Source organism: Macaca fascicularis, chromosome 15 (genome assembly GCF_037993035.2).
Source record: "Macaca fascicularis isolate 582-1 chromosome 15, T2T-MFA8v1.1".
In the NCBI taxonomy this organism is placed as follows: domain Eukaryota; kingdom Metazoa; phylum Chordata; class Mammalia; order Primates; family Cercopithecidae; genus Macaca; species Macaca fascicularis.
This window is the reverse complement of record NC_088389.1, coordinates 104061039-104080752: the sequence shown is the minus strand read 5'-3', so window position 1 is coordinate 104080752 and position 19714 is coordinate 104061039. Positions and strand designations below refer to the sequence as shown.

At 35.1% G+C, this 19714-nt stretch overlaps 1 long non-coding RNA gene across 1 annotated transcript in view; it reads left to right on the top strand.

The window, feature by feature from the left end:
- The first annotated feature begins 10352 nt into the window (after positions 1–10352).
- The window catches only part of LOC135967472 (uncharacterized), a 31987-nt gene continuing 22625 nt past the window's right edge, over positions 10353–19714 (top strand). The window contains exon 1 of the long non-coding RNA XR_010581611.1: positions 10353–10450. This is a non-coding gene — a long non-coding RNA (uncharacterized lncRNA). The remainder of the gene's footprint in view (positions 10451–19714) is intronic.

Sequence of the window (19714 nt, the reverse complement as noted above, 5' to 3'; positions counted from 1 at the left end):
ATCATAAAGGTTATATTGTCAAGCCATTTTATTGACTAGATTTTATCAAGCAATTCTATGACAGTCTCTCATTATCTGAACTACTCATGTTCCAGCAATTTGATCACTTTAGAATAATTACATCTTTAACAGCATTTAGTACTATAGTCTCGTTCATTCATTCATTCATCCATTTTATTCCATTACCTAATGAGCACACATGAAACAATTATGCTGGTGGTATAAAGAAGCTTAAGTCCCAAATTCTGGTGATGGAACACAGGCACATAAATAATTATAATGCAGTGAGACAAGTGCCAGCATGGTGGTGACTAAAGTGTGGTATAGAAAGCAAGGAAGAAAATAAGTAATTCTAGCTGGGAAAGAATAAGAAAGCTTCATAGAGGAGAAAATATTTGATCTGGATAATAATTATAGTAGTTCCTACTTGCTGAGCATTTATTTTAGGTTAGACATTGTGCTGAGCATCTTACTTTCATAATCTTATTTTAATCTTCATAAGATCTGTGTTGAGGTGGGTGGTATTTTTCTTGTGTCACAGATGCAAAAGTAAGATGGAGTGATTATGTGCCAAGCTCAAGGTGAGATAACTAGTTGGAGACATGTTAGAACTAGAAAAATAGAGTTGTTTTCAGAACAAGTACTTTTAACCACTAGGTTCTATTTTGAAATAAAAGTGAGTTGCATCCTTGTTTATCTTAGTGTCTTATGAGAAGTGAAGTATTAAAGGAAGATAAATTTGGCAATATAAAACGGAGAGACTCAAAAGGCACAGCAGATTCCTTGACCATCCTTTGCAACTGGAGTCTTTGATGCATGGGTAGATACAGCAATACAAGGGAGCCTGGAATAGTCAAGTTTGAATTACTTTTGGTCAAGTCACAGAGATTCAGTACTTTGCTTAACAGTTTGGAAGTTTGTTTTAAATGAATCTGCCTCTCTGATTTCAAGGTTAGTCGCATGGGTCAGCAAGCTGTAAAGATTTCTTCTTTCATTTTTATTTACCAGGTTCAGAAACATTTCCTATGAATCTACATGATTATGCCAGCTATTGTAAAAGTTGTGTATATAAAAGATATGTAAAAATAATTGTTAATTATAGTTTTGGAAATCCCAAGTTCAATATCTTCAAAGATTAAGATAGTGGAAAAACAAAGCCAATTTTGATTTGAAAACTAAATGTAAGTTGCATCACACATTAGGGAAGTAATGCTCTAGAACCTAATTTTAATGAAAATCCTGTGAAAAGCAGGGTTGTAGCTATGCTGAGAACTTTGGGACATGCCTAGAAAAAAATATTCGTATCAAAAGCAAGGCCTAGTCCTTTCAAAGTGCTGGAGTCTCTGAGAGATACATAACAGTATAAAACATGGCATCTGCTTCTGATGAGTCTGTGCTCTGGTTGGGAGACAAAACATAAACAGTGTTTTCACAATCAATAAGCAAAATGACAGAGTTATATATTATTAACAATTACCTGGGTTTAGATGTCAAACTACTGGTCTTTGGAACAGTAAAAATGTAACAGTAAATACAGTAGAAATCATTTATTTGACGTCTAAAATGGGATTTTACTTATGATAACTTGGATAGTACAGACCTCTGAGTCAGTGAAGCTTGATTTTTAATTCTGTTTCAGGTTACCTATATGACCTTCTACCCTTAGCTGATTCTTGTGTTTTATTATTCATTTTATATAAAATATAGTCAATAATTCACAGGAAGGGGAACATCACACACCAGGGTCTGTTGTGGGGTGGGGGGAGGGGGAGGGATAGCATTAGGAGATATACCAAATGTAAATGACGAGTTAATGGGTGCAGCACACCAACATGGCACATGTATACATATGTAACAAACCTGCACATTGTGCACGTGTACCCTAGAACTTAAAGTACAATAAAAAAGAAAAAACAATAAAAATTAAAAAATAAAAAGTAAAAATTGAGCCTGTAATCCCAGCACTTTGGGAGCCAAGGCGGGTGGATCACGAGGTCAGGAGATCAAGACCATCCTGGCTAACATGGTGAAACCCTGTCTCTATTAAAAATACCAAAAAAATAAATTAGCCAGGCGTGGTGGTGGGTACCCATAGTCCCAGCTACTTGGAAGGCTGAGGCAGGAGAACGGCGTGAGCCTGGAGGCGGAGTTTGCAGTGAGCCGAGATTGACTGCGCCACTGCACTCCAGCCTGGGTGACAGAGCGAGACTCTATCTCAAAAAAAGAAACTGAAAACTGAAAGCTAGCTTTCTCAAAATATAGCTTCGCTTAATTTGGGGACAATGGAAATATTTTACATAAATCAAAGAAAACAAAAATTCTTAAGAATAAAAATTTTAAAATGAACCTAAAAAAAAAAAAAAAAAGTTCCCAATTCACAAAGTGGCTAAGAACATTTTAAATGATATGTGTAGAGTTTAGCTTAGCGGCCAGAATATGGGAAGCGTTTATTAAATGACAGCAATTATAATGATGATCACAATAGCAATCATGTGATGGTAACTGTGCTAGACACTAATGTAAATATGAGTGAGAAATAATCCCTCTGAATTTGGCAATGACTTCCCCACTATTGACAGTTCCTGGGTGTTTCACCATCCCTTGTTGTTCTATACCCATTTCTGTAAACAGTATCTTCATTAATTTTTTGATTAAATACTTCAGAGTATGATGTAAGTTTGACTGTGTCCCCACTCAAATTTCACCTTGAGTTGTAAAAATCCCCACGTCAGTCTCCACATAGGGTCATGTGGAGATAATTGGATCATGAGGGCAGTTTCCCCTATACTGTGCTTTGGTAGTGAATAAGTCTCATGAGACCTGATGGTTTTATAAATGGGAGTTCCCTTGCACAAGCTCTCTTTTGACTGCTGCCATGTAAGACGTGACTTTGCTCCTCCTTTGCCTTGTGCCATGATTGTGAGGCCTCCCCAGCCATGTGGAACTGTGAGTCAATTAAATCTCTTTCCTTTATAAATTACCCAGTCTCAGATGTAGCTTTATTAGCAACATGAGAACAGACTAATACAGGGTATAAGAGCTCTTTCCGACGGGACCCTGATGTTATATTTTTTAAAGTGATTCAATATACGTGCTCCTTTAAGACATTAATATATCTTAATATAAAGATAGTGTTCTAAATTGCTTACAGTTGGTAAAACTGCTACTTTAGGATGATGTATGATGCTTATCCTGGGGAGTTTATTACCTGGCACACAAATTTGGACCTCAGGAGATTCCCTATTCCCTGGTTATGAGGCTCCACAGGTGGTCCAAAGTGAGCTGAATGGATATGGTTCTCCTGTGGGAGTTTCAAAGAATGACTCTCACCATGGTGAGCACAACCTGAAGGACCTGTTTTGCTTCTTGTTCATTCTTCATTACCTTCTCCATTTTTAGAAATAAATATAGAATTAAAATTTTGAATGAGATACCTTTAGTTTAGACCTTAAGAACTCTAACATTGGCCCTGTGACAAATTTTTAAAAACATAAGTTCTTGCTTCCTGAAGTGAATTTTATATGATTGTTTTTCTGGTTTTAACATGCTTGCTACACGTGGTCCTACAGTGCTCTCCTAAACTTTGCTAAAAAGAAGATATGACAAGACCAAATCATAGGACCAAAATCTGAGATCACATTAAGAATGAGACTTTAGAAACACCAGAAAGTTTATTTATTTCGGCTTTTGGAATTCTTGCAGTCACTAGGAATCACTTCAACAGGGGAATTTTCGGAAAAAAAGTAATGTGAAGAATGTCCAAGCCATGAGCAGGTTACTGAGCCAGTCGGAAAGATAGCTTATTCATTGGTAAAATGAAAATACTACCCAACTTACAGGGTTGTTGGGATATCAAAAGAAAACAAGGAAAGAACATATCAACACGCTCAGCATCGAACAGTTATACAACAATTTAGAGCTATTATTGCAATCACAATATTAATGATGTAGACTTCTTTCATTAACTTTTGGTGTGGGGTCGGTTTAAATGTATTTTAATTAAACGTTGCTGTCTCAGTAATTGAGTTGGTGAGATAAGGAAGGATAGCCAGTGAACCCTTGGAATATATTGCTCACAATTTTAAGCACTTTACTCTTCTCTTATTAATTCATACCCTGATAACAAATTTTCTAGGTAAGCTATATAATTCCCATTTTATATATGAGAAAACTGAGACACAAAGAAGTTAAATGACTTACCTGTGTTCATATGACTAATAAGAATAGAGGTGGGATTTGAATTCAAGCTTTCTGATTCCAGAGAGAGTTCTTAGTCATGAGGCTTTCTTCTTCCCAAGACCTACAAAGTTTGTTTGGAAAGCAGGAGCTGATACGCTGTCTGAGAACAGTGGAGATTCAAGTTAAAAATTACTAAATTTAAAAACACAGCTACTTAAAATCTTTTCTAGAACAGGCAGGGGAAAGCAATAATTATTACTTGATAAGTACACATGGGTAAATGGACATATTATGTCATACTTCTTAACTGCATATTTATCTAAAGCTTGCAATAAAATATTATTATTTCAGATGTGGCCTTAAAAAGATCATGAGAAATAGTGTATATTCAAAAAAAATCCAAATTACTTCAAGTTGTTTAATTAAAGATGAGACTTTTCTTATCTATTTTAGGTCAAGGAAGTGTGGGATTGGAAGCTGAAAAAAACCCAAATGACTATATGGGAGGTTATTGAATCTGACTTTTCATATCCTTTCAATCTGTTGTCATTTTTCATTTGCCCAGAATCAGATAAAATTTAATCATAATGTTATACAATTTCTCAAGCTCAGAAATAATAATTTTAAAAAGAGAATTAAGGACGTCTGAAAATAATATGGGATTGGATTAAATGTTTTGTAGTTATTTTCTCTCTTTCAATTGCTATTAGGAAAACATGTCTTGATGTTTTTGTCAGTGGATAAAAGTAGAGAATGCCTAAGCATTTAATATAAGTTGAATAAATAAAACAACAATTGTCTTATAAAAAAGGAATACTGTTAAGATATTTAAACAGTGTAACTGGATTGAAAATAAATTACTGATTTCCAGAGGCTGGGGGGAAAAGAGAATGGAAGGTGGCTGTCAATGGGAATAGGGTATTTTTTTTTGAAGTTATTAAAATATTCTGGAATTAGATAGTTATGATGGTTGCAGAACATTGTGAATATACTCTACTAAAAACACTGAATTGTACATTTTTAAAGTAATAAACATTATGCAAAGGTACGTGAATTGCATCTCAATTTAAAAATCTAATGCAAAAATATCCAATGATTGCAGAATCTTTGCATATAAAGGGAAAGACTGCAGTACAGGTCACAGGAACAGAATTTTAGAGTTGAAATCATTAAGGATATTTAACAAATAAATGAATAAATAAGTAAAGGTCACAAAGCCCAATAAGTTGGAAGAACATAATTAATCTCCACCTACTCATGATTCAAAGGTAATGTACTCAAAGTGGCCACATTTTCCAACCTAATAATTCAAAGGGGGCAAGTAGGCTAACAAAGTACAGTGATCGCCTGGTACTTTATATATAACATGACATGGGAATTACAATTTTAAGATCTCGTTGTCGAAACTGGAATATCCAGATTTCAAGTAATTAGGGAAACAGCAGGATGTAATGTTTAGACCACGACTATTCTGGAATATTCAAAATTACAGATTCATGTTTCTTATTAGAATTCTTCATTGGCTGAAAGAAATTCTAACTAAGTGAAGCAAAAAACAGAGAGAATAAAATATTAGAGCACACAACACTTAAGGGAAGTTGGAAAATTAACCATAAATAAAGCATATCCAAGAAATCCTTTGGAGAATATGGACTGGGAACTCATGGAAGGCTTTCCACAAAGACCACCATGGAAATACCTCAGATTCAACCACTTCCCTTCCTTATGTAAGTCTGCTTAAGATTTATGTTCCTGGAAGAAAGAACACTTGACCATCATTTATTCTTAGAGAAGGCAGAAAAATATACGGCTTGACAGTTTTAACTTGATTGCATTCAGTGGAGGAGTCATTTCCCAAGGAACTCATGCCAAATGATGGGGAACAGGAAGGAAAGCATTCAAAACAACATATGTCAACAAAAGCCACCATTTTTAAGGACTTTAGTTTCCTCATTTGTTAAATCAGGTAATAATGTTACTCACCTCACAGGCTCAATACTTACTCCAATGTCAGGTACATAATAAGAAATATATATTTATTAGTTATTATTATTAATATATATGAATAACATATAAAAATATATAATATTAATGCCTATTACAAAATATTTAAACATTAAGAAGATTGTGGAATAGCTATTTCTTATAAATAGATGACAATAAGTCAAAGCAATATGATTATATTCACTTAAAAATTCAATAATTTTTGTTGCTCTGCCTTATGGAGTAGCCATTCTTTTATTCCTTTACTGTCTTAATAAACTTGCATTCACTTAAAAATAATTAAACAATTTTGCTGTATTTCCAATTGTGCTCCTCAGTTTATGCAAATTAGTCAGCTTTTCTCATAGTTCTACAAAAAATATTTAAATTATTATTCTTTTTTGGAGAAGGGCCTTAAATAAATTCAAAATATTCACCTTATTTATATACATTTTTAGCACTGATGTTGATTTAGGCAGAAGGTATACTACATAGCATCAGCATTTACACAATCATTTCTACACCAAAGAATGCCACACATAAATGTATCATACATTATAAGATTTAGCTGGTTCTTACAATATTAGTCTAGTAACAATAGGAATCTATAATTTCACTATAGTCATTAATCATTCCTGCTCTTTTAGCAATAAACTCAACAGAATGGACTGTCATATAGGGGTCAATTTTCAAATAAACATGATCAAATAACCTCCAAAAAAATAAGAAAAACACAGTAGACAACCTGTATTCTTCAGTAAGTTTTCTTTGCTGACTTATCTTTGGTGAGCAAATTCAGTGGAATCCTTACTTCTGCTCTTGAAAAAGTAACCTCCTTCAGTAACCTCCAAATTCTTAGCTGCAGCTGAAGGTTTTATTTCCTGGCAGAGATAAAATCAATGATGTATCACTAGATTTAGAGCTCTAACAAAAATATGTCCATGTTTCCACTTTCTGACTCCTCCCCACCACATCCACAGACAGGGACAACACCTCCAGCTATCCTCTCTCTCCAATTCAGAAAGCGAATTGGGGGAGTGGCAAGGGGTGATTTTCATTCAACTACCTGCATCAATTAGGAACTTATAACAAGAATTGGGCCTTAAATAATTGTAGGAGGAGCTGAGAGAAATAAATGTACAAAAAGGTCAAAGAAAAGTTTCCTAACCAGGCCCAGCACTGGAGAACAAATGGAACAAAATAAACCCACAGGGAGAAATGAATTTTCCCAAATAGTGTATACAAAAATAAAGTTTCAATTGTTGAAAACAAATAAGTTATCCAAAAGTAATGTTTTCTTTTAAAATAGAAGCTAGTAGCTCAAAAAAAAAAAAAAAAAAAAAACCTAATGATAATTGAAAAATTATTGTTTGAAAGAAAACAGAAGACAGTGATTAAAATTCAAATAACAATATTCCTTCTTACTTTGACCACTGAAGAGTAAATCTGGGGACTCTGATTTTTTCCAAGTTTCCCTAGTTCATAGGTACCTATGGAGTGACATAATGGCAATAGGAATTTGGCTCTTCATACTATCTTCCCAAATTGTTTCGGCAGCCCACCATGAAGTTTGAAGTCTTCTTTGGGCTCTCATATGTATGCACAAAGTCAGCTTCCACCAGGCATTGCTGCTATTTTGCCTGTGACACAGTGCCCTAAAGATAACTTTAGGATATCTGATTACCATTGTTCATCTTCCTCCAGGCATCTGAGGGGACCATCACATTCAATAGCCTCCCCTAGTTGCAGCGTGGAAGAATATCTGAAAGAAGCCACAGAAGGTGTGCAAGATGTTTAATAGCCTAATGTGCAGCAAGAAAAATAAAAACCTCTTCATGTTCATTTCTTTTGTATTCTGTGGGAGTGGCCCCCAAGCAGAGATGATTATATCCTCAAAGTTCCTCATGAAAACTGTTCTTTGTTTTGTTTTGTTTCTTCTCCTATTTGTAGCTCTCTATATTGTTCAGATACCAGAATAAAGGGATGCATTTGGACACAAACCCATATTGTCCTCTTCATTCTGTTCTCTTCTTTCTCCTGTGATTCTGCTGTCAACAATGTTTAATTCTCCAAAGCAGAATAATTTAATAGAAATATAATGAGTTAGATGTGCAATGTAAAATTTTAATTTTTCCTTGAGCATATGAAGAGAAACACATGAAATTATAATACATTTTATTTAACCCATTGTATCTAAATAATTATTTTAAGATGAAATCAATATAGAAATTATTAATAAGATATTTTACATTTCTTTGGTGTTAAGTCTTTGAAATCCAGTTGTCTATTTTACACTGACAGCAAATTGCCATTCAGACTGGTCACATTTCAAGCGCTTAATAGTCATGTACAGCTACTGGTACTATACTGGATCATGCAGCTCTAAAAAGCCAAAAACCCCATTTGACCTAAATAGTTGCTGAAATAATCTTTTTCCATCAAGACTATAACTTATATAAATTGAAAACAGCTGAACAATTTCTTGGAAAATAACAGTAAATTACTACCACTTAATGTAACTTTCATTCTTCAGATAAATGGATATTTCACTTTTTTGCCCTTGTGTAATTACCTTTGATATCTATAATTAATGTAAACATATTAAAGACAAGGCTTCCAGAACCATCAAACAGAGAAAGCTTTACCTAGAAGAAGTAACTTGATCCTTCTGCAATTTTCTTTAAAGGATAGAATCCTTTAACAGATTTTTATACCCCAAATTTCTCAAGTGTTTCAAAAATGATATTTACCAGTGCCAAAACATTATTTTATGATAAGTGGCTCCATGAACCCATCTCAAAATGTGGATACCTACGCTTTATTTTTAGTCATTTATATCTTCCTCTTTATGAGCTAAATAATGTGTCTAAATTCCGAATCATGTGAAAACTAACTTTCTTTTGCGGAGAATCTGAAGATGAGAAAGATATGATAAAATGAAGCAAGGTTACGAAGGCTCACTTATATGTGATTAAAAATCACACTTTGGGGGCTGCTTTACCTGGAGTCAACAGTTCATGCTGAAAGTTAGTGATTTGTTGGCTCCAAAAGCAATGACCATCTTCTTTTGTACAAGTTGCAAATGGTAGAAAGAAGAGAAGGTGTCAATTAAAAAACAGAACTCCAGACTCTACTTTAAATGATTATTAAAGTGACATGTATCGGGGCTTTATTTCCTCTCATACTTTTTAAAGAAACATGAAATTTCTTCCTTTAGCGACTTAGCACTTGTTTGGAAAATTACGTAGAACCATTAGTGTGGTAAGCTACAGAGATGCCTTCCCTGGCCATATGATCTAAACCTTTAAATACAATCTTGAGAAACAAATATCCAGAAAAATCTAATTCATTTCCTTCTCATGTGTAAGTTTTACTTGCATCATACAAAAGTAGGTGACTTATACTGCCATCTCTTTTTGCAAAGGAGCCAGGTATTTGCATCTTTGTGGGGTGATTTAACAGTCACTAAGCAGCAGGAAATAGTGCTCACCTCAGCAGAAGACGGGATTGCTAAAACTAGGTAACATTGTCAGAGCACAGCTGGGTGGTCAAGACATTGGACGGTAATTACTAGCCAGTGAAAAAGAATGAGCTCTAAATGAGGAGATGAAAAGACCAAGGCCTTGGGGATTGGGTTTTTAGGTATAATTAACATAAATCGAGAAAGAGATTTGGTTTGGCCAAAATACAAGAGGAGATCTATTTCTAAGCTTCTGCTGTGTGAACCTTAAAATGTCTGCAAAAGCACTTGGATGCACTTTCTCCTATTTCTTTCACAGCTGTGGTGTGCTATTATTTCTATTGTTAATAATTACAGTAATATTTTCCATAGTACCTTTCTCCTGAAGTCTATAGGATATCAGGCAAAAGCTTCCAAATTCTGTGAATAACGTTTACCTAATAAGCATTGCAAAATGTCAAATTAGTGAAAAAAGAATAAGATGTTAGCTTGTGACAGGAAACAAGAATGAGATGATTTAGAATAAAATAGAATGCAAAAATCAAAAGAAATTATCTGTTAACAGCTAGTGAACATAGCAGACAAATCCATGCTCCTTGGCCAAACTTTTCTAGAAAAATCTTGACACATTATGGAGTAGTCATATTTGAAAGCCATCACCCAGGACCTTTTAAAATTACAAGTAAAAGATGTAACTGACTTTATTTTTTCTTATTTCACACTGTGTACTCAGGCCAAGTGTTGAAGGCATCAAAACCATAAGGTAAACTAGGAGACAACTGAGTACTACAAATTTCGCATGAAGAGGAAACAGACACCTGAAAGAAGGTAGAACAGAAAGAAAGAAGAGTTATTTGAAGTTGTTCCCATTTGTGTCAGGAATGCCCTGGCCATCTGAGATTGATAATTGAGGTGCTACCTGCCTTTGTTTTGTATTACTATTTAGTTGTATCAGTCTGTGCTGGATAGTGATAGACAGCATTTATTGAATGGCTGCTCATTAGCAGGCAATGTTCTAAGCATTTTACACGGGCAATTAATTCAATATCACAATCTTATGAGATCAGTAGCATTATTACCACCACAATTTTCAGATGAGAAAACCAAGGCACAGAGAAGTTAAGTGACTTATCCAACAGCACATGGTTAGCAAGTGGTACAGTTGGAATTTGAGTATAAGCAGCCTGCCTCTAGAGCCCATCCTTTTTACCACACACTATATTGATGAAAGTTGTAAATGCACTTGCCAACTGAGGAAGAAATAGATGGCTTATAGGAGCTTAGCAGAAATGCTGTGTTAGAGGGAGCAAAACAAAATATCTCTGCTAGTCTGTGTCTCAAAGAGGTAAAACCCTATGTACTGATTGGAACCAGGTGACATCCCATTTCTATTCCTGTGTATGCTCCTTTTTGCCAATGCCTACTTACTCTTTCCCATTTACCTTAGGTCCTGCTTCACATCACTTTATGTCTACATTTGTACAAACTCTAGGTATCACTCTGAACTATACTGAGTTACATTAAGTTCTTACAGTAACTGAACATATCATACTTTAAAAAAATTAAAGCAATGATTTCCATGACTAATTAAAAGTTAAGAATGCAAAGTCTTACAGAAATATCTATATTGGGAAGATTTCATGCTCTGATATCAAATGAGAACGAGAACTCAGACAAGGCTTGCCCAAGTATTGGGCAGTTTGACCCAGTCTGCATAGCCTCCATCTATTTATTTTCACAACTCTAAATCATCTTACTGTTGGGCTGAAATAATTATCAACTAAGTGACAGTAGAATCTAATAGAAGTTTGAAACTCTCACAATCAATACTGGTTGGCATAAAGTCCCACTAGGGAACAATGAAAAATGTACTTGCTAGATTTCTAACAATAGGTCAGGTTACTGCTATGGCATTTCTGACTAATGCAGGTGCTTCTGAATTGTACATTGAAATATATGCTGTTCTTTCTGTAGGGCAGTTGTTTTTGTTTCTCTGTTTTCTCAACATAATTTGGAAAGGAGAATAGGAATTAAAATTTACGGCTTGCAAACCTTGTTTTGATTTCCTTCTTTTAGGTAAGCTTCTTTATTAACAATACTGAAAATGAATGGGTTCCCTTCTTATCGAATTATAGTCTTATGTCTGGTCCAGCTATATAGAAATATAATACAAGAAATCAAGGAAAGAAAGAGTTGGGGTAATTAAACACATGTCTAAATTTAGTCAAAGCTACCTAGAAGTTATGGTTAAACATTAATATTAAGAATGTTTGTAAGAATGTTTGTTAGGATGTCTGTACTATGTATATAGTAAATACAAAGTTTTGAGAGTTAACTCTTGGCTCTTTGAGTAACGTTCACAGGTCAAAAGAAAACGGAGCAGTGAGGCAATAAATGGCTTAAGGCCATCTGGGCAATGGCTTTAGGCCATGTGGAGTCACTGACAGGTTTTAAACAGGAGAGTTCGAGCCGTAAGTTAATTTTGAAAAATTAACTTTTGTGGAAGATGGATTGGAAAAAATTGAAGCTGAAAATGCAGGAACAAGTGAGTAAGCAATTGTATAATAATATTTTAGTTATTCTCAGTAAAGGGTGATTTTGCCCCTCAGGAGTCAATTATCAACATCTAGAGATATTTTTTATTTTCACAACTGAGAAAGATGGCGGTGCTGCTGACATCGATTGAGTAGAGGTCGGGAATACTATAAACATACTACAATGCACAGGACAGCCTGCTACCACAGGGAATTATCCAGCCCAAATGTCAATATTGCTGAGGTCAAGAAATCCCATCTTAGTCCACACACAAAAATATAAGGGACTGACTCAAACATATAAAAAGTAGAAACAGAAACATTTTAGGATATATAGTTTATCAAAACTCAGTGACTAATTAAATGTGGTCAGTAACAGACATTAAAGGGTCTTATCACGTCTATTAAATAGGGTTTTGTAAAATCGTACTTATGCGCAAAAGAACAAGGAAGGGACTACAGACAGCAGAGACAGTTTCAATAGAAAGTGAGAGGGTGGGAACAGGACGTTGAGCTTGAGGTGTCTGTGAGACATCTGCTTCCCATTAAATTATACAAGTCTGAAATAGAAGTCTATTTTGAAGATACAGATTAGGAAGATATCAACAGATGGCGGTTGGAACTGTAAGAATAGATAAGATGCCAATGAGAAAGGGTGTGGGAGTGGAAAGATAAATAATATTGGGGGAGGGTGAATGGACAGGCGTGGTTACAGACTCAGAGACACATTTGAAAATGTGGAAGGAGAACTTGTTCAGTTAGTACAAGTGTGTTAGCCGAGCTGTGAATAACCTCAGCTTTGAGAATTCATTGCTCTCCTAAGTCTTTGTACTCTTAGAAATTATTAATTGCACAGGAATCCACTTTATGCAAAAAGGGAAGCAGAGAGGTGTTGAACTGCTGTTAGATGAACATGTTAAAATAAATAAATATCCAAGAGAAATGAATGTGTACATCCTTTAATAAATGGAAATACTTGCTACAAAACTTCTAGTTAGTGGCAAAGTGGTTTGATTAATTGTAACTTGTAAAACTATGATAAAATTTCAAGATTGAATGTTAGGTTTTAGTAACAAAAGAAAAGCTAGCCCTTGTTTTTAAGAATGTTAATTTGCTCTCTCGAAAGGAAATCTCCATAAATTATTGCATAAAAGATATAAAGTCTGGTAGAGTATTTCAATACTATTCTGTAACTCTGACCCAAAATTATTTCCCAGTTACTTTAACAAAACAGGAAGTAATTAAGGCTATGACAACATATTTTGAAGGAGTATATTTTGAAATAATATATTTCACGGTAAAAGATTGATCTCAATCATTAAGAAATAAATACAAGTTGCATTTTTCTTCTATCGTAGATATTATTCTCTACTTCTTGGTAAAATTTATCTTACCTAAATTTATTCTCTCATTATTCTTACAGTGATACTTAACCACAAATAGGTTAAGCATTGTTATATATAACTTGGGAAAAAAAATAATTAGCCTCAAAATTTGTTATTTTGGATATCACATTCTATCACACAATTTGCTTGCCTGCTCTTGCTTCCAAATGCCCAAATTTGAGTTTAAACAAGTAAGTCAGATATTTAGTGGTAAAAGCAGAAAATAACCAATGTCAAAGTATATTTATAAATATATCAAGTAAGAAATGAGTATGGCCTGTGAGTACTGTTTCAAAGTTTTAAATAATCATGAGTATTTTGACCCAGCTAGGTTTTTGTGAAAACCACGCCTTGACCTTTATGAAATGGATGGGGTTGAAGAAGCTGTTAGGATAACAATTTAATAGACAGAAGGTGCCCTCGAAGGTCAGAAGAGTCCTGCTCTATTATTACTTCACATTTTCCTTAAATTGTGTTTTCCAAATACTCTAATACTATTGTATTAGGAATATGTTAAGGCACAGAGTAACTGGTTTCACGGGCTTAGATTTTCATTACTAGTTCTTGCCACTTACTGGAAAACTAGAAATAACCACTTTTCATGTTTCTGTTTCACTTGCCTCCAGTGGCTAAGTAGCTCACATCACCTACCTTATTGGTAAGCTTGGAGGAGTGATGGGAATAATTGTAAATCAATTTTAGAAATCTGACAGGCATGCTATACACTATCATTATTAAAGAAAAGTCATTCTTGTGAATTACTACAGAGATAAGAAAAATCTTTATGGTCAGTGTACTCAAGTTTACATAATAAATCATGTGATGTAAAGAGAAAGCTGTAATTTCAAGAGAAGCAATGTTAACATATAGTCTACTAGTTTAAACATACTTAACAGGATACATTATTATTGCTATTGGACAACATTCCTAAACATTCTACAAAATCAGAATCTACTAATTCTATATTCTTTTTCCCAAAATAGAATTAACTTTTTTTCACTTTAAAGGAAAAAATAACCCACAAAAGCAGCTTTTCGTAACTCAGAGTTTTAATAAAATTGAGATGTATCATTTAACAGAGAATATGTTAGCTAAGCAATATATTCATTGAACAGCACTGAAAATAGTAGTGAAATAGCATCTTATATCAAATAGAAAACTAGTTAGCTTTAAAGCTAAATGAAGACAAGCTCCTCTGGAAAGGTAAAAAGACAGTGTTTCCTAATAGAAAGAAAAATAATACAATATCTCAAAATAAAGTTAAAAATAGCATTCCTTAGAATACACCATAATTCAAAAGAATCTAGATTCTTCCTCCTTGGTTGAATAGGTCAGATACTGAAATCTGCATTCCTTACTTCCAATGTCACGTTGCTTTTAGGAACTGAAACTGTGTAACCTTGATGCTAAATAATTAGGTGGAACTTCGTTTATTATGTCCATGTCTCACATACTGAGTCTAGGTGTACACATTTATTTCCAGATATGTATTCCACAATGTTTTTCTCCCCCAGAAAAGGTAGGGATGAAGACATCACCAATTTAAAAAAAATCTGTGTGTATGATTTTTTCAAAATTTCTTCAGTAAGCCTACACTAAGCATCTTGAAATAAAGCAAGAAAGTCAATGTTAAAAAAAAATAACAAACGAAAAGAAAAAAACAAACAAAACAGGCAAACAACAACAACAAAACAAAACAGAACAAAACAAGAACCAGTTTGAATGCTGCGGTGCTGCTGCAATCCACCTCCAAACTCACCAGTTGTATTTCTGTCAAGTCTACCTCTTTTCCTTTAGATGGCTGTTAAATGTTAATATCTTATTTGGAAACTACAGCAGAAATTTAAAGAAATCAATACTTTAACAAACTGAAGAATCAATTTGTATCCTGTGACATGAAAATGACAGATAATTGGGATGTTGAGCCAAAAAAAATGCAATTTTCTATCACAAGTGTAGATTAGTTGTCTGTTCTTCTTTTCCTACTTTCTTATTTCCTTTATACCTGTTTTCCCCCTCCCTGCCTTATTTTCTTGGAATTAAGAACTATCAAAACAATCATAAAGCCTGGAAAGCATAGTAGCAGTGAACATGAATTCTGAAGTCAGGCTCAATGAATTCAATTTCTGGCTCTACCAGTTACAGATGTGCAATCTTAAGTAAGTTACTTAGCTTTTCTAGCTAAATTTCCTTATTTGTTAAAGGAAAATATCAGTACACATCCCATAGTAATGTTTAAAGGTTAAATTAGTTAATATTCATAAAACCATTACATTGTTAACTTCCATATGAGCTTTTGCTTTTATAATTCTCAGTTTTAAAAACCAAAATTTGGCCAAAGAGTGTAGAACAGCAATATACAAAAGCCATAAAGTAGGAAATAAAGAGGAAACTAAGAAGGAAGAACAGCTAAGGAAATATGATGAGTGAGCTTAATAACATCACAAAAGGTAGCTTCCAAGGAAATCCCTGAAATTATTTTAAAATGAAGATAATAAATCTACTTCTATCTGCTTTCTCTTTCAGAATATTTGCACCAAGGGTTTTAATATAGAGAAATGCTCACTATTTCTCCTCCACAATCACATCTAGGATCATTTAATGTTCTCTGGTGTGGCATTCTCTATTAATTCACCTTCTTGAGCCACTTACCTGGAAATATAAAGCAGGAATGACATTATTTATTCACACGGCAGTTAAGAAGTCAACAAATTATGGTATTGTGAAGAAATACATATAAAATAAAAATCAATCAATTTGTCTTTCAATACCCAAACTAGCCTTCCTTGGATGACATTCTTTAGAAGATTATCTCTTATCAATCACTTTCTATAGTGTTATAAATTTTGTGGATCATATTTAAAAAGATTTAGCAATGAGTCACCTTCATAAGGGAATTTTTCTAATGTGTGAGTAACTTGCACAAAAGTGAACTATAAAGTCAACAGCAAAGAAAGGTAATGCTATTTGTACAAAGGGAAACTACACTTAAGATAGCTACTAGCATTCATGGAAGAAGTGACATTCTGTAGACAGAACAGTGAAACAAACATGTGCTCCCTGGGGCCCATCCATACATTTTGAAGCCACTTTATAACATGTGAAAAGCAGATGAAAAACTGTCTTAAAACTGAATCCAGGGGTGGAGCCCACCACAGCTCAAGGAGGCTGGCCTGCCTCTGTAGACTCCTCCTCTGGGGACAGGGCATAGCTAAACAAAAAACAGCAGAAACCTCGGCAGAGGTAATTGCCCCTGTCTGACAGCTTTGAGGAGAGCAGTGGATTTCCCAGCACGGAGGCTGAGATCTGAGAATGGACAGACTGCCTGCTCAAGTGGATCCCTGATCCCTGAGTAGCCTAACTGGGAGATATCCCCCACTAGGTGCAGACAGATACCTCACACCTCACATGGTGGGGTACACTCCTGAGAGGAAGCTTCCACAGCAAGATTCAGACAGCAACACTCGCTGTTCAGCAATATTCTATCTTCTGCAGCCTCCACTGCTGATACCCAGGCAAACAAGGTCTGGAGTGGACCTCAAGCAAACTCCAACAGACCTACAGCTGAGGGTTCTGACTGTTAGAAGGAAAACTAACAAACAGAAAGGATACCCACACCAAAACTCCATCAGTACGTCACCATCATCAAAGACCAAAGGCAGATAAAACCACAAAGATGGGGAAAAAGCAGGGCAGAAAAGCTGGAAATTCAAAAAATAAGAGCGCATCTCCCCCTAAAGGAACGCAGCTCATCACCAGCAATGGAACAAAGCTGGATGGAGAATGACTTTGACGAGATCAGAGAAGGCGGCTTCAGTCAATCAAACTTCTCAGAGCTAAAGGAGGAACTACGTAACCAGCGCAAAGAAACTAAAAACCTTGAAAAAAGAATGGAAGAATGGCTAACTAGAATAATCAATGCAGAGAAGACCTTAAAAGAACTGATAGAGATGAAAACCATAACACGAGAACTATGTGACAAATGTACAAGCTTCAGTAACTGACTCGATCAACTGGAACAAAGAGTATCAGCGATTAAAGATCAAATGAATGAAATGAAGCAAGAAGAGAAGTGAAGTGAAAAAAGAGTAAAAAGAAATGAACAAAGCCTCCAAAAAATATGGGATTATGTGAAAAGACCAAATCTACGTTTGATTGGTATGCCTGAAAGTGACGGGAAAAATGGAACCAAGTTGGAAAACACTCTGCAGGATATCATCCAGGAGAACTTCCCCAACCTAGTAAGGCAGGCCAACATTCAAATTCAGAAAATACAGAGAATGCCACAAAGATACTCCTCAAGAAGAGCAACTCCAAGACTCATAATTGTCAGATTCACGAAAGTTGAAATGAAGGAAAAAATGTTAAGGGTAGCCAGAGAGAAAGGTCGGGTTACACACAAAGGGAAGCCCATCAGACTAACAGCAGATCTCTCAGCAGAAACTCTCCAAGCCAGAAGAGAGTGGGGGCCAATATTCAACATTCTTAAAAAAAGAATTATCAACCCAGAATTTCACATCCAGCCAAACTAAGTTTCGTAAGTGAAGAAGAAATAAAATCCTTCACAGACAAGCAAATGCTTAGAGATTTTGTCACCACCAGGCCTGCCCTACAAGAGATCCTGAAGGAAGCACTAAACATGGAAAGGAACAACAGGTACCAGCCACTGCAAAAACATGTCAAAATGCAAAGTCCATCGATGCTAGGAAGAAACTGAATCAACTAGCGAGCAAAATAACCAGCTAATATCATAATGACAGGATCAAGTTCACATATAACAATATTAATCTTAAATGTAAATGGACTAAATGGTCCAATTAAAAGACACAGACTGGCAAACTGGATAAAGAGTCAAGACCCATCAGTTTGCTGTATTCAGGAGACCCATCTCATATGCAGACACACACATAGGCTCAAAATAAAGGGATGGAGGAAGATCTACAAAGCGAATGGAAAACAAAAAAAAGCAGGGGTTGCAATCCTAGTCTCTGACAAAACAGACTTTAAACCATCAAAGATCAAAAGAGACAAAGAAGGCCATTACATAATGGTAAAGGGATCAATTCAACAGGAAGAGCTAACTATCCTAAATATATATGCACCCAATACAGGAGCACCCAGATTCATAAAGCAAGTCCTAAGAGACTTAAAAAGAGACTTAGACTCCCATACAATAATAATGGGAGACTTTAATACCCCATTGTCAACATTAGACAGATCAATGAGACAGAAAGTTAACAAGGATACCCAGGAATTGAACTCAACTCTGCACCAAGGGGACCTAATAGACATCTACAGAACTCTCCACCCCAAATCAACAGAATATACATTCTTCTCAGCACCACATCGCACTTATTCCAAAATTGACCACATAGTTGGAAGTAAGCACTCCTCAGCAAATGTAAAAGAACAGAAATTATAACAAACTGTCTCTCAGACCACAGTGCAATCAAACTAGAACTCAGGACTAAAAAACTCAACCAAAACTGCTCAACTACATGGAAACTGAACAACCTGCTCCTGAATGGCTACTGGGTAAATAATGAAATGAAGGCAGAAATAAAGATGTTCTTTGAAACCAATGAGAACAAAGATACAACATACCAGAATCTCTGGGATACATTTAAAGCAGTGTGTAGAGGGAAATTTATAGCACTAAATGCCCACAAGAGAAAGCTGGAAAGATCTAAAATTGACACCCTAACATCACAATTAAAAGAGTTAGAGAAGCAAGAGCAAACACATTCAAAAGCTAGCAGAAGGCAAGAAATAACTAAGATCAGAGCAGAATTGAAGGAGACACACACACAAAAAACCCTCCAAAAAATCAATAAATCCAGGAGCTGGTTTTTTGAAAAGATCAACAAAATTTATAGACCACTAGCAAGACTAATAAAGAAGAAAAGAGAGAAGAATCAAATCGACGCAATTAAAAATGATAAAGGGGATATCACCACCGACCCCACAGAAACACAAACTACCATCACAGAATACTCTAAACAACTCTATGCAAATAAACTAGAAAACCTAGAAGAAATGGATAATTTCCTGGACACTTACACTCTCCCAAGATTAAACCAGGAAGAAGTTGAATCCCTGAATAGGCCAATAGTAGGCTCTGAAATTGAGGCAATAATTAATGGCCTACCAACCAAAAACAGTCCAGGACCAGA